Source organism: Scomber japonicus, chromosome 21, assembly GCF_027409825.1.
Source record: "Scomber japonicus isolate fScoJap1 chromosome 21, fScoJap1.pri, whole genome shotgun sequence".
NCBI lineage: Eukaryota > Metazoa > Chordata > Actinopteri > Scombriformes > Scombridae > Scomber > Scomber japonicus.
Window position 1 is genome coordinate 10,967,785 of NC_070598.1, and position 13,941 is coordinate 10,981,725.

The window sequence follows — 13,941 nt, forward strand, 5'->3', positions numbered from 1 at the left end:
ATAATCAGTCAGTGGGAGGGATTATCTCTCCTGTCAACATCTATTGAGCCAGACTGCGAGGTACAGTACAGAACAACTGTAATGATTCTTTATACGTCGCATTTGTATTCATTTCAGTTTCAGCCACAGCAACATTTACGCAGTCAGACATAATATGCCATATGTCTCCTTTACTCTTCCACTACATTTGCACCACAGGCCCTCATGCTCTGTGCCAAATTTGCTGCTCATATCTGATTGTGTTGGCTGCTGTTCATATGTATTCTTGGATATAACCCATATCCTGTTCTAATAAGAACTGACAAGGATGTCAAAAAGACAAGCGCACATAGAGAGACAACGACAAAAGGTGTCACATCTCTTTTTGTACCTTTTAGTATGCTTCTCCTCCATCCTGCTAACACCGAGGCTTAGTTGTATGCAAGAAAATCAGAACATTCCCTAAATACTACTGAGCATTTTCTCAGTTGTTATGCCCGGTGTTTCTGACAGGTTGAGAAGTTATTGGCAGAGGGAGGGGTGGCTGTGGAGTGTTTTTATGTGCAATCAAGTCAAGTTTAGTGAATGTATATTAGCCCAAGGTCACATATTTGTCTTAGAGGCCTTAACAATCTGCACAGAATCCTTTACCCTTATATCAGAGAAGAAAAAAAACCTTGCGTAAGATTAAACAGTGCTCTTCACCACAAGAGTACTGTTTTATAAGCTCAGACACTGCGAGTTACATTAAGCTCCCAGTGATCTATGTTTTCAGAGTTACACTATACCTTTGGTTGCTTCTCTAATGTCTGAATTTCCAGCTTGATTTCACAGTGCTGACGACCCTCCCTCCAAAACGGACTCAAACTTGCATCCTGTGCCTTTGCACATGTCTGTGTATATATACACACGAACACCTGCTTTTTAATAAATGACTACCTGTCATCAGTGTGATTTTCTCACATTACAACACTGTGAATTCATTAAGTGTGCCCTTTGGAAGTCTAACCTGCCAGGTGGGGTGCTGTCAACCTCTCCTGCCTATGAAGCGCGGTGCGCATTTCAATTGCAAATACTGTTCATATCTCAGTGCCCTTGTAAAAAAAATAATCCCAGAACCACAGGACCACACAGTCACAGACTTACATACAACTCATAACAAAAAGTTAAACCTGCCTCTTTCTGACAGGACAGAGGTAACTAAAAAACATATTTCATTTTTTTCTTATGCAAAACAGGAAAACAAATATAACTGAGATTGTTGCCTCCAATGGGTATCCTGGCTCGTTTAATCACACATGATTTATTCAAAATCTGGAATTATTTTAATCACACAGAGATTTGAGTGTATTCTGGATCGGCTTAGTGTATTTTTTGGCGACTAGATGAGATTCTACAAGTTAACATGTGACTTGATGCATTCCTTCATGCATGTATTACACTGCTTTGGCCCTGAGGTTTTCGAGGGATGCCAATATACAGTATGTGATTAATTGACTGGATTCACAACAATAGGATAAGCCCTAATAGAAAAAGTCAGAGTCAGGGTTTGAGCTGGCCACATCTTGGATTTATAGTTTCCTGACCAATGTCAGTCCAAAGTGACCTGAGACAGTATTACTGAGTCATCAGTAGTGTATGTGTAAGAGTGTGTATGTAGTGGGGTGTTGGGAGGGGCTGGAGGCTCTTGTGGACTGGCAGAGCTAAATCTAAATCCTCCATTTTTCAGTCAATAATTCTCTGCTTTTTCACAGCCTCTCTAATCTTCTTTCTGACGTGACTCACCTCTGTTTATCACCAGAGTGCCTGTGCGCCTTAAACAATCAGGCAAAAGTACGTAAACTGTCAGTTTGTGTGTGTTTACGTGTGAGCATGTGTGTGAGTGTGACTTTGAATCTTTACTGATCCTGATCTTCAACTAGATAAAGGTCCGTGCCTGTGTATGTCTGTGTCATTTTGTGCTGTCTGCTGGCAGATAAGAAATTGCACGATAACTTGCGTTGATGTTATGAGCCGCTGCTTCACAAATTCCATCTTTGTCCAAAATAAGCATCAGCATCAGATCCACGGCCGACTGGTGTGAAGTCATGCTGCTGTGAAAATGTAATAAAGCATAGAGATAATCACTGCTGAAGTTTGAATAATGGCTCTGTATAATGGCTCTGTGCTACACCAGTGTAGAGATTATGCATCATGCTGGCCAGGCAAGCAGCCCGCTGGTGCTGCTGCTGACTCAGTGCAAGCAGGGGCTTGAGGGGTTAATGCAGCAGGGCCACGGTCTGATCCACAGCCCATCCTCATCTGCCAAAACTTCAAAGGATGCCCTGACAGAGTCTAAATCGCCATCTCCTCCGGTCCAGGCTCTGCAGAACATTTCCCCTCCCCCTCAGTGCACAGGTCAAACTCTGCCTCATCTTTTATGTATCGCTTACCCCATTGATTGTGCTCTAAGAGATTCATGAATACAGAAGGGCCTATTTCTGTAACACTCTCTAGCATATGGAGTTTTTAAAATCAAAATAAGACATTTTTCCCTCATTTGTACAGCTCTCATTCTCATTTTTTCCGTTTCTGTTTATCTGTTGTTTTTCGTTCCTCTCTTATACCTAATTCTCACTTTGCATCACTCTCCCAACTTCCACTTATTTTCCATAGAAGGTCACAGTCATTTCCTTCTTTTACAGACCACTTTTTTCTTTTTTTGCTATTTATTGTGCACTAATGAATTATTCAGTCTGCAGGCATGGAATATAGTGCATTTTAGAGCTGCAGTACAGGAGATGGACACATAGAAAAACTTCTTCAAGTCAAATCTGGACACATATCTTCCTATAAAGTCATCTCGAAAATATATTTTTTTATGTTTAAGATTATAGAAAATCCTCAATCATTTCTTATTGTTGTGTGCATGTTGATTTAAATGTAGACTCATATTGGTTATTGGGTCGACTTCTGCCTCTTGCTGCTTACATTCATTGAGAGCAATGACATTACTCTTCCAAACACCGTATTTTAGGGGTGGCTGTGGCTCAGTAGGTAGAGCGGATTGTTCACTAATCAGAGGGTTAGTGGTTTAATCCCTGACTCTTCCTGACCACAGTTGAAGTGTCTTTGGGCAGGATAATGAACTCCAAATTGCTCCTGATGGTTGCAAAAGCCACCCCTGTGTGGTAGCTACCCACTGATGTGTGAATTGATGAGAGAGCAACAGAAAACCATGGTAAAGTGCTTTAGATAAAAGCACTATATACATGCAGCCAACTTCTGCATTAGCATGCCAATGTTGTGTCTAATGTATTCTTTATGTTCACCCTCAGTTTTTTTATTCATTCGTAAATACATATGTTGATCCATATTTTAACAGGCCCCCACCCCCCACCCCTGTTTCTGCACCTGTGTTTAAGTGATGTGTGTGTTATGCACCCCAGCAGAGTGTGAAATTGAAATTCTTTCCTGCAGAGGTGACATGATTGACATGGAAGAGAGGACAAAGGAGATGTGAAATCTCATCTTTTACTCTCCACTTGTAATATTTCACTTGTGATTCATTTAAAGGGACTTGGATCATTCTTTAAAATATTCATATTGCCATACTATAACATGTTTGTAAAATTATATTTTATTACATTTAATCATAAAGTGCTTCTTACTGTCCTCAGAGATTGTCTGACCTGGAATCAAAATATTTGATCATAGTGGTTTTGAGATATTGAAGATATTGATTGGTTTTCACATCCTAAAAAGCAACACTGACATACAGTGAAGTTCTCCTTTATTCTTGAAATTAAGAGGCATCTTAAATTATCATGAACTGTGTCATTAACAAGCATTAGCAAGCTAGCTTTTTAGTGTGATAGCTTATGGTAAAAATCAGTTTCTCAAGTTCAGACAAGAGTTTAAAAAATAGCTCTAAACTTAAAAAATTGGAAATAGATTAATACAAAATAAATAAATAAATGTATAAAAATGTTTACAACTTGTTGGAAATAGTCCCAGGTAATAATTCTAAGGTAAAAAATGGTAGTTCAAGTCAATAGTTTTGCATTTTCCTCTAACTCTGTTCTTGCACGAACATTGCAAAACTTATTGTTATATTGTTAACCCTGCATCCTTGTCATGTGAAAAGGACCCAAAGCCCCCCTCCCCAGAGTATCTTGTGTCCTCCCTCTGACCTGAGAGAGAGAGAGAGAGAGAGAGAGAGAGAGAGAGAGAGAGAGAGAGAGAGAGAGAGAGAGAGAGAGAGAGAGAGAGAGAGAGAGAGAGAGAGAGAGAGAGAGAGAGAGAGAGAGAGAGAGAGAGAGAGAGAGAGAGAGAGAGAGAGAGAGAGAGAGAGAGAGAGAGAGAGAACACAGCCTGTCCCTAGCCACATTCCAACTGGTGAGCATCGGACAGACCACCATCTGTACCGTGGCCCCACATTGAACTACCTCCTCCTTCCTCTTCATCACCTTCATAGGATATAATTAAAATACACGCTTTCTAGAAAATGCATTTGCAAAGTGTTCTCAAAAGCACAATAATGAATCTAGTCTGATAGGTTATTAGATGGGATAATTATATAAGATGTGTCTCAGAGCTGGATGTTCCTTACATAAGCATTTTCATTAGAGAAAAAAAAATCCTCAATAACATGACAACATACGCTTTAAAAGATGGGAACAGAGTGTTGGTGATCTGCTTTGTTGTAGAGCAAAGTGAGTCATTGCCCCTAGACAAAGACTGGTTTCACCCTCGCTCAAAACACCTTAAGGACTTAACACACTGGATTTAAAGAAGCTCAAATAGGCTTAAAATGAATTTCCTCCCATTTTCTTTTTTCTTGCCAGCAATGAATTCTGACCATGTCCCCCTCCCTTCCTTCATGCCATTTCTTTGAAATGTTACTTCCCAAAAGACAGGATCAAACACCAGCATGCTTGTGCTGTTATTTTACAGCCAAACTCAACTGGTCTTAGCTGATTATGTACACAGCCATTTTAATGTATTTTAAGCTAACCACTCTGGTCAGTGGAGATGAAAGTTCCCCATTTACTGTTAGGGTCTGATCTAAAACAAGGGAGTAGATTGTGTATTTATTTATTTATTTTTATCTCCAAATGAGTCTTGTGCTGTCCACCATCCCCCAGGATTTCACCGGTAATTTCAGCACTGAAGTGAGTCTAGGAAAAAGCAGGGAACAACAACTCAGCATGAGCACATGGCACATGGGCCAGCACATTAGCCACCAGGGCACTGCAGGAGTGTTTTGATGTGTTATGATGAATTCTCAACCACGGACTCTGTCTTTGTTCATTCCAAGGGGGAGAGATGTGCATGCACGGAGGACGAGGAGCCTGGAATTAATCACAGGAGAGAAAACATGCCGAAGTTGAGACATTAAAGAAGGTAAGTTAGACTTCCCTGCACGATTGTTCACCACTGGATCATTATTGCTTACACTGTCCTTACACTCAAAGAAATGAAACTTGGATTTTGTTTGCATTACATAGTTGTTTTAAGGTGAAACTAAATAATTGCAGTTTTGACCTTCAAAACAAGAAGTCATCACAGCATTAACATAATAGTGTCGGGTTTCAGGAATACATAATTGTGCTGATTTTAAGCTTTGTAATCAAGTTATTTAAGGTTGACTGAATAAAGACTGTCCCAACACTCTTTCTGTACTGCACCTGTGGAGCATGGGCAGGTCAGCAGCCATTTTCTCTTGCTACTACAACTTATTCATGTATAAAGTGAGCTGGATACAGTGTTTAACACAGGGCTATGTTCGTTCCTATGAATGTTGCTCAGTGGCGTATGAAACCAAAAAATTGTGTCTTCAAGACTTTCCAAATGTCACTGAACTGAGTGGAGCATATTTTTTGGAGGCTTTTTGCCTTTAATGGACAGACTAGTAGAGAGAGACGGGAACCTGGAGGCAGAGAGGGGGAGTGACACGCAGGATAGGACTGCTCGGTGCGGGATTCGAACCGGGGTCGCCTGCAACGAGGACTGTAGCCTCCACACATGGGGCGGGTGCTCTTACCACTGAGCTAAACACCGCCACGAGTGGATCATATTTTGATAGTGAAATTACTCATTTCAACATGTATCCATTGATTTTACAAATGTCTTTTTCACAGTTAAATTCTATGGGAAAAAGTCTTTTTGGGCCCAATAGATTCATGTGACAGTTGTGGAAGTTGTAATTACACAGTATGGCCACTATGTCATATTGGCTTCAATGCCCGACACTGTTCCTAGTAGGGGCTTGCTGCAACTGGACCACAGTGACTGTTGGTCAAAGGTTTTTATTACAATCCTAAGCTATCCATCAATTTTGTTGGTAAGTGTAAAATGTGCATTTTCTCAAAATTAATTGGTGCATAAACAACATTATGTGATTGGTCTTATGATTTAATTTTATATTTGAAAAAAACCTGTTCTAGCTAGCTTAACTCTCACACTAATTGATGTTCCCCTGCGTGTGTTTGTTGCATTGGATTGCATTAGACTGCACAAGTGTTCGTAATGTAGTTGGTTAGAAAGTGTATTAAGTAACATTAGCTTAGCCACAGTTTATTCTTCATGTACTAAGTTACGTTACAGATAAGCCACAGCGCTAAGCATCCAGTTCTTTGGAAACTGCACTCAGCAACTCTGCAGCTTCATAAAAGGGTCCCTTGTGATCTGTCCCTGACATTTAGGCTGAACAAAATTGTCAGCACTGCAATGTGGACATGGCATAGTCTTTGGAGTTGTGTGTAGATTGTGAAGGTTTGTTTTCATCTTCACAGAATGCCAGCATTGAAAGTCATTGAATGTGTCCTAAAAGGGCCTTGCTGCAACATAACTGCAAAGCCTGACACCTTCATAAAGGAGTTCTTGGTGAGATGCATAATAGTGTATAAGCCATAGCCTAACCAAATTTTTTTGATGAGAATCATGCCAACATAGACATGTACTGATTGGGACATTTTACAATGTGATTAACTTGTTGTGTTTGTGTTTCAAACACCATTGTGTAGCGTCCATACTCACACTTGCATGGAGATGTGCTCTACTACACGATAAGTCTAGGTGTGCTGAAATGTCAGCTTATGGAATTGGAAGTGCTGCTGTCAAAGTGCTTCTACCTCTTTTTATTCAAATTGTTATCCTTGTTTGCTGCCTACAGCTCAAACATGTTTTTAGAATTTCTGCACTTCAGCATTTCAGCTGGACACTTTTTCAGGCAGGGTCTAGTAAGACCTGTAACTGCTTCTGTCCATTGTGTTGTATGGGTTGTACTGAATTGATTTGGCCAATGCTGACAGTGCAAGCTCAGATCTTCTATGTTCTAGTCAGGGATAAAACAATAAGTTGATTAATTGGCAAATATATTTAATATATATTAATACATTTTTGGGTATGAGTATGAGTAGCTTTGGATTTTTATTGATGCCCAGGACAGTAAACACCACTGAAGTGGTTCCCACTAAAACAGTACGTAAAGAAAAACCTTGCTATATATATTGTATTAACTCTGTTAAGTTGCATCTGAATGCTGTCAATTTACACACCTGCACACTTGTGATTCACCTCCGACCTTTAGAATGCAGCCTTTCAAGCGTAGGCTATAACCTTTTAGTGCACCCTTAGTGCACATCTGTCACAAGCTTGACAGCTGAGCATCGATGCCAGCAGAAATGAGACAGAAAGAGACGCAAATGGCGAGCAGAGAGTGACAGAGGGGCGAATGGCAGGGAGAAGGTGAATGACAGAAGGATGTGAAGATGAGAGGAACAGACAAAATGAGAAAGCAGTCTCACTGAGGCTGTTTTGATGAAAATGTGTTTCCCCTTTCTGTGTAATGATAACTGGTGACAGAGCAGATGGTGGTGGTGAGATAAACAGTTTAGAAAGTGTGGAAAAGTGCTTAATAGCAAGTAAAAGTGCTGAACATGTTTACTCTGCCAAGCGTAAGTCGGAGCACTCTAGCAATGTTGTGCAGACGGCAAATAAGAGAGAGGGGAAAGGATTTGTAGTTATTTTTGTCACAAATGGGAATGAAATAAAAACATTAATACTGAAGTTATAATCGGATATCATCATCATCAGCATCATCATCATCTACTTTCTCTTGCTGATGGATGCTGTATAATACACTAGTGATCCATCTTATTCCTGAGTGCATCATTTATATTTAGAGAAATTATTACTGAGATGTCACCAAACACATAAAATATTTCACATAGTACTCTCTTTGAGATTGGAACATCCTATGTTAAAATTCCCACTGTATGCAATCCATTTTTAATACTTGAAGCGATTGAAAATGTGTGTCTAATGTAAAGGCTTGTGGCAGAATATATTGGAGTTCTAATCTTTTTTGTAATTTGAGGTTTTTACAATAATGCTGTGTGCACCAGATGTTTCAGAAAGGGAAGATCAGTATGTACAGGATGTTGATTTGCTTATTCTGCGCTACAGTACAATGAATGAGTGAATACATTTTTCTGATTTTCAATTTTCTTTTAGGATAAAACAGTGTGTTCATAATAATTAGCAGCTGCAACTGATGCATCATCATTACCATGAGTGGTTAACATCTAATCAGGCATGGGATCCCATCTCTGGCTCAGCTCTTGTAGATGAGCCAACCCTGAACCCTAAGGCCTGGGGCCGCTGCCAAAAAGCTGATTTACAGCGAGCACAGCTTACCATTTGAAAACGTATCATTGCACAGGCTTTGGTCATCATCGAAGGCTATTTGCAAAGAAGTAATGTGGTTTACAAACAGACTCCATAAGCCGATGTGTTTTGTATAACAGGGACGCTCGGAGAGGGAGGGAAGCATTCGGCAGGCAGCAGGATAAACAAGTTGATAACTGAGGCTGTATCCCAGTCCTACTCTTCAGTTTAACAGTTTTTCATATATCTCAATGTTATCCTGTGAAAACAAAATTTCCAGCATTAAGCCCTTTTTTTTCTTCTGTGGAGTGTGTTTATGGAGATTAGGTAGTGAATGAGTGTGTCATTAGGAGTGATCAGATGAGGTAAATCTTGGCCAGTGGGAGGAGAGCCACAGCACTGATACTGGCAATCACTGCAGAACAGAATGGACACCTGGGGTTGAGTAGGGAAAAGATTGAACAGGAATGATCAAAGAGGTGAGGGGGTTGCAGGTAAAGTAGGGAGGGAGGAGTATTTTTTCATGTCACAGAGAGGAGAGAAAGCCATAGCAACTGGACATCCAGCTGGACATACACCACTTACAGTGTGGACATGTGTGAGAGCTACTTATTATACAAAACTCAATCAGAGGTGCTGCTTGTCATTGATATTCATGGATTAACAGGAAAAAAGCCCAAACTGAATGAATTTACTGAAGTCAAAGTGCAAGTAACACATTTTGGAGCTTCAAGAGGAAGTGTTGTCATTCATTTCTTCAGTTGTTCCACTACAGGCAACCACAAAGAGCATTATGGACAATGCATATTGGTAGAAATAGGTTGCAGTTGATGATAACAGCTCTAACACTGACAGTCATGTCTTATAGTTTGATGTAAATGTTAAATACAAATGCTATAAAAACATTTTGAGAAATCAAGAACCGCTAAATACTCAATTTAATGGCTTAATAATTGACATTTAAGTGGTAGTAATCACAGTTACCGTATCACTCACAGTGCATCCAAGCATTCAGAAACTCTATAACTGGTTCAGTGTTTCAAAGTGTATTTTCTGATTAAAGTATTAATAATACCGTACTATTTCTTAATATAGAATACTGGGAAACACTTCCTTATCTTTAAACAGCCGCAGTTCATTAATTCCTGACAGCACATTTGCAAACTTTGATTAAAACCTTTTTTCTACCTTTCAAAGCCTTCTTTAAGATTATATCTGTTTCTATAGAATTGAGTATGCTTGACCACAGTTCATATTTTAAGTATTGTCCATGATAACATTAAATATGCAAAAAGTTAATGGTATTTAATAGAGCGTGGATCACCTCAGTATACCAGTAAGTCGGAGGCTGCTATCTGTGTTTACCTGAGCAAATCATGAAATTGGAAGCTAATTTAACTTGTGCAGAAAGCGGCACATTACACAGTTCATTTGGCTGTTCGTGAAACACATGACAGCAAATCACCTTAATACCTCAAACACTTTGTTTTCAGTTCCAACTTTTAACTGCTGGGGCAGATGATAATGTAATTTTTTTTTTGCACACACACAAAAACACTAATTGATTCTATCACATAAATAAGTGAAAACAATACTACAGTTCAAATGCATAATGTTTGACCTTGCACTAAAGACAAACCCAATTAGTTTCTGTGCTCTAAACTGAACTCTATGTTAGTTGTTAGAATACATAATTCACTTAGAAGTGCTTTAAACCTTTTGAAATATATTGAAATAATGACTGCAGTTGACCTGTGTAGTCTCCATGAAAAACCTGGAAATTCATTTTCTGTACACACTCAATGTTTGACCTTTTAAAGGAAAACAACAGAACATTGTTAACATCATTAAATACTGTTTAAATATTGTTGTATTATAACACAAAGTGTAATTACCCTGAAAAACCCCTGATTTATGAATGCAAACGCTTGTTTTCAGCTTTAGGATGGGGGGTGGGGGTTTCATTTGCAGCCTTACTAGTTCAATTAGCCATAGATGCACAAATAGCATATTAAGTCTTAAACTATTAAGCTCATATAACATCTGACCAGCCTGAGTGAATCACAAATAAAAGGAGAGTTAATTGGGCATACATGAACATGCATCTGAAAAACAGCATATTTGTTGTGCAATGCTCAATTATACTATCCTGTCTGTCATTCTTGATGTCTTTTTTCTCTTTCCCTCTCTGTCGTCTCTTCTTTCATTACAGATGTTGCTGAATGTCTGTCCTGATGACATAACATGTTGACCACAGCTATTAGCTCTTGCAGCAGAAAACAGCCACAGAATTTCTGCTGAGAGAGACAGCCTCCGTAATCTGAGTTTAGCAACAAGGCTTCAGTCTTGAGTCTCTGATAGACGTTAGCTAAGCCTGGGTTGACAGCAGACATAATTGAGTCCATTTTGATGACATAAGCCTTGCTGATTCTATTTAGTAGGAAATTTTCAAGCTCCCTCCATGTTGCCATGTGTTGATGTGAGGTCAGCTGGGAGCTAGCTGCTAACCGTCAGCACACAGCGTTCACCTGGTCTGACACCTGCTCTCTGTGCAGGCAACATGTTTGGTTGAGGCTCAAATCTCCAGTGTGATGGGAAAGCTGGAATTATGCCTCCTAGCCTGAGAGTGTGTGTGTAGTGTGTGTATGCATGAGGATGTATCTGTATTTATTTGCCTTGTGTACGCATGTGTCGCAATGGATATGCATCCGCTTTCACTCATGCGAGAAGACAGCGGGTTAGTACCCCCCACCCCCATCCCACCCATCTTGCTCAGTTGGATCTCACTCCCGGATCTGTCAGGCGTCTGTTGACGTGTCCTGGATGTGACATGCCACCCACAGTGAAGGAGTGGGGCAAACCATCAAGCTTTTTCTCATCGTTTTACACGAGTACCTCCTATAAACTGCCTGTAACCTTTGCCCTCAGAAGTTAAGCAGATAGCCTTGCATTAGTCTTAGAGTTGGAGTCTAGGTAATCTCATCAAAAAGGGTTCAGTTGGTCGTCCGCCCATTATGTAAAATTTCCCTAACAGAAACACAAGTTAAATCTGGGTTGCTGTTTTTGTGTGTGTGTGTGTGTGCGTGTGTGTGTGTGTGTGTGTGTGTGTGTGTGTGTGTGTGTGTGTGTGTACTATCTCCTGCAAGCTTAATTATTTTTCTCAGCTTTAGGGAGTTATTTCAGTACAGAAATATATTATGCAAATCACAAATGATTGTTATTAAGCTTCACTGGTATATTGGTATTACAACATTTAATCTTTATTTAGCACATATTATCTAATAAAACTTTAATAGTTTGGCAAATAACCATTTGTACGTATTTAGGACTACATCACCTAAAGTATATTAACACATTAGCTATGCGCACTTAAGGTCAGCTCTGTTTTACTGACATGTAATTAAGTGTAGAATCAGTTGCTTGAAATCACCTGACTCTGGGCGCCTCCAGCATCAGTGTGACAGTAATGCTGCCTGACAGTGGCAAGTGACTGTACTGGGCATACTGTACGATCAAAGTGCATACACATAAACACGCTGCTTGTTCCAGCAGTGAATGTGGGTCTGCACGTTGTTTCATAAAACAATGTGAATGTTCTGCGTGTCACGTGCAATGATGCATTGCATTTTTACTGAGTAGGAAGACGATTAAAACACAAATCATCCCATGAAGCACATAGTGAGGCAGCTGAATATATATGCAGTTTGTTTAATTGACCATGTTCATTTTATTCGTGCTACTCACAAGCAACTGCATGACTGGAAATAACAGTTTAATGAAGAAGCAGCAGCTCTTTATTATCAGCTACAAGTGTATGAACACAGCAGAAATGCCACACAGAGGAAAAGACTTGCAAGCCTTATGCTGACATTAGCAGCATTAGCAACTTTTTCACATGTGGGTCATGGCCACGCTTGATGGATGAGGCTACAATGTGTTATACACACACACACACACACACACACACACACACACACACACACAGAGCATGACACTCCAGGGTTCGATTTAGTTATCACCATCACAGCACTACACTGCTTCCACGTAGTCCAGGATTAGGCACCCCAGATTTCATGGCTCTTAAGAGAGAATATAAACATGAATTTTATTATTCTGTGTAAGCACAGATGGAAATGTGCATATTCAAACATTGGCGGATGCTTTTTACCTGATGTTGTATTAGTTTGTGTGTTGGGAGTGCTCAGAATTGCATTTTGAATGTAACTGATATGCCCATTAAGCCATAGGATCTGGCACTTTTTTTTCATATTTTGTCATATAAACTTATGATTTGAATATATATTTTTTGTCATTGTATTCATATGTATTTAGAAATTCATTATTTTTTCCCACAGACAATGCAAGGTGACATTTCTATGGCTTGGATCAGCATTAAAATCTTCTAGTTGAGTCATCAGTAAAAAAATATTAACTATAATTAAAAAGTCAAAGGTACAAGTCTGTGTGCACCAAAACAAATAACAAGCTTAAAATTCAGCCAAGTCTGCAGCTAACTAAGGGTAGAGGCTAAAGATTGTGATGTTAAGAAAGCAGAAAACACAATCTGCAGTAATCAATTTACATTTGGATACTGGGTCCGTTTTTGGATTAATTCACCTACTACACCGGTGGGGGGTGTTTCTGCATGAAGTGAGCATGATTGTCAGTTTCAGAAAGCACAGTAGTTCCAAAATCAAACCGTAGGTGTTCATTTGCGTTTAGATCTCTGGGAACATGAGCATATGATTTACATAATTTTCATTGTCATCAAACTCAGTGACCCCTCCTTGGAGCATTGTTATCGGAAATGTTTCATCACAGGATAAGAGAGAAGATGAAAGGGATTGTAAGACTGAGATCTGGTCATTTTTCACCATTTTTCTTCATGCCCTGTGGATACGTGAAGATATAAAGCATAAGAAATGGTTAATACTGTTTCTGTCCACACATATGATCCTAGAGCGGTTGGTACATACGAGTTCTCATTAGCTTGGGTGAAAACACATTGTTTTCACCAAGAAAATCTATTTGTTTCCATGGTGATGCTGTCCTCCCTTGTCCAATTTCCTTGGCTGCTTTTTATGGATAGCTTTATTAAACTTTATTAAAAAAGAGTAGAGAGAAAAGAGTAAGTAATTTTTCTCACACTCCGTAATATCAAGGTTTGTGGAGGTTGATCATTTTGGAAAGGCTCAAAGTGATCTTTTACACATGTGGCATTATAATCCTTTAAAACACTTATCCCTTATATGTGTGTCACTCTTGTTGTAACCAAACCAAATAAAGTAAAGAACAAATTTGTAATCACTG

General features: G+C 39.4%; 1 protein-coding gene across 3 annotated transcripts in view; it reads left to right on the plus strand.

Moving 5' to 3' along the window:
- Positions 1-13,941, plus strand: part of LOC128382424 (disks large-associated protein 1-like) — a 94,308-nt gene that overhangs the window by 27,367 nt on the left and 53,000 nt on the right. For all 3 annotated transcript variants that reach the window (XM_053342410.1, XM_053342411.1, XM_053342412.1), the window contains exon 2: positions 5,279-5,364. The gene's annotated coding sequence lies outside the window, so the exon portion shown is untranslated. The remainder of the gene's footprint in view (positions 1-5,278; positions 5,365-13,941) is intronic.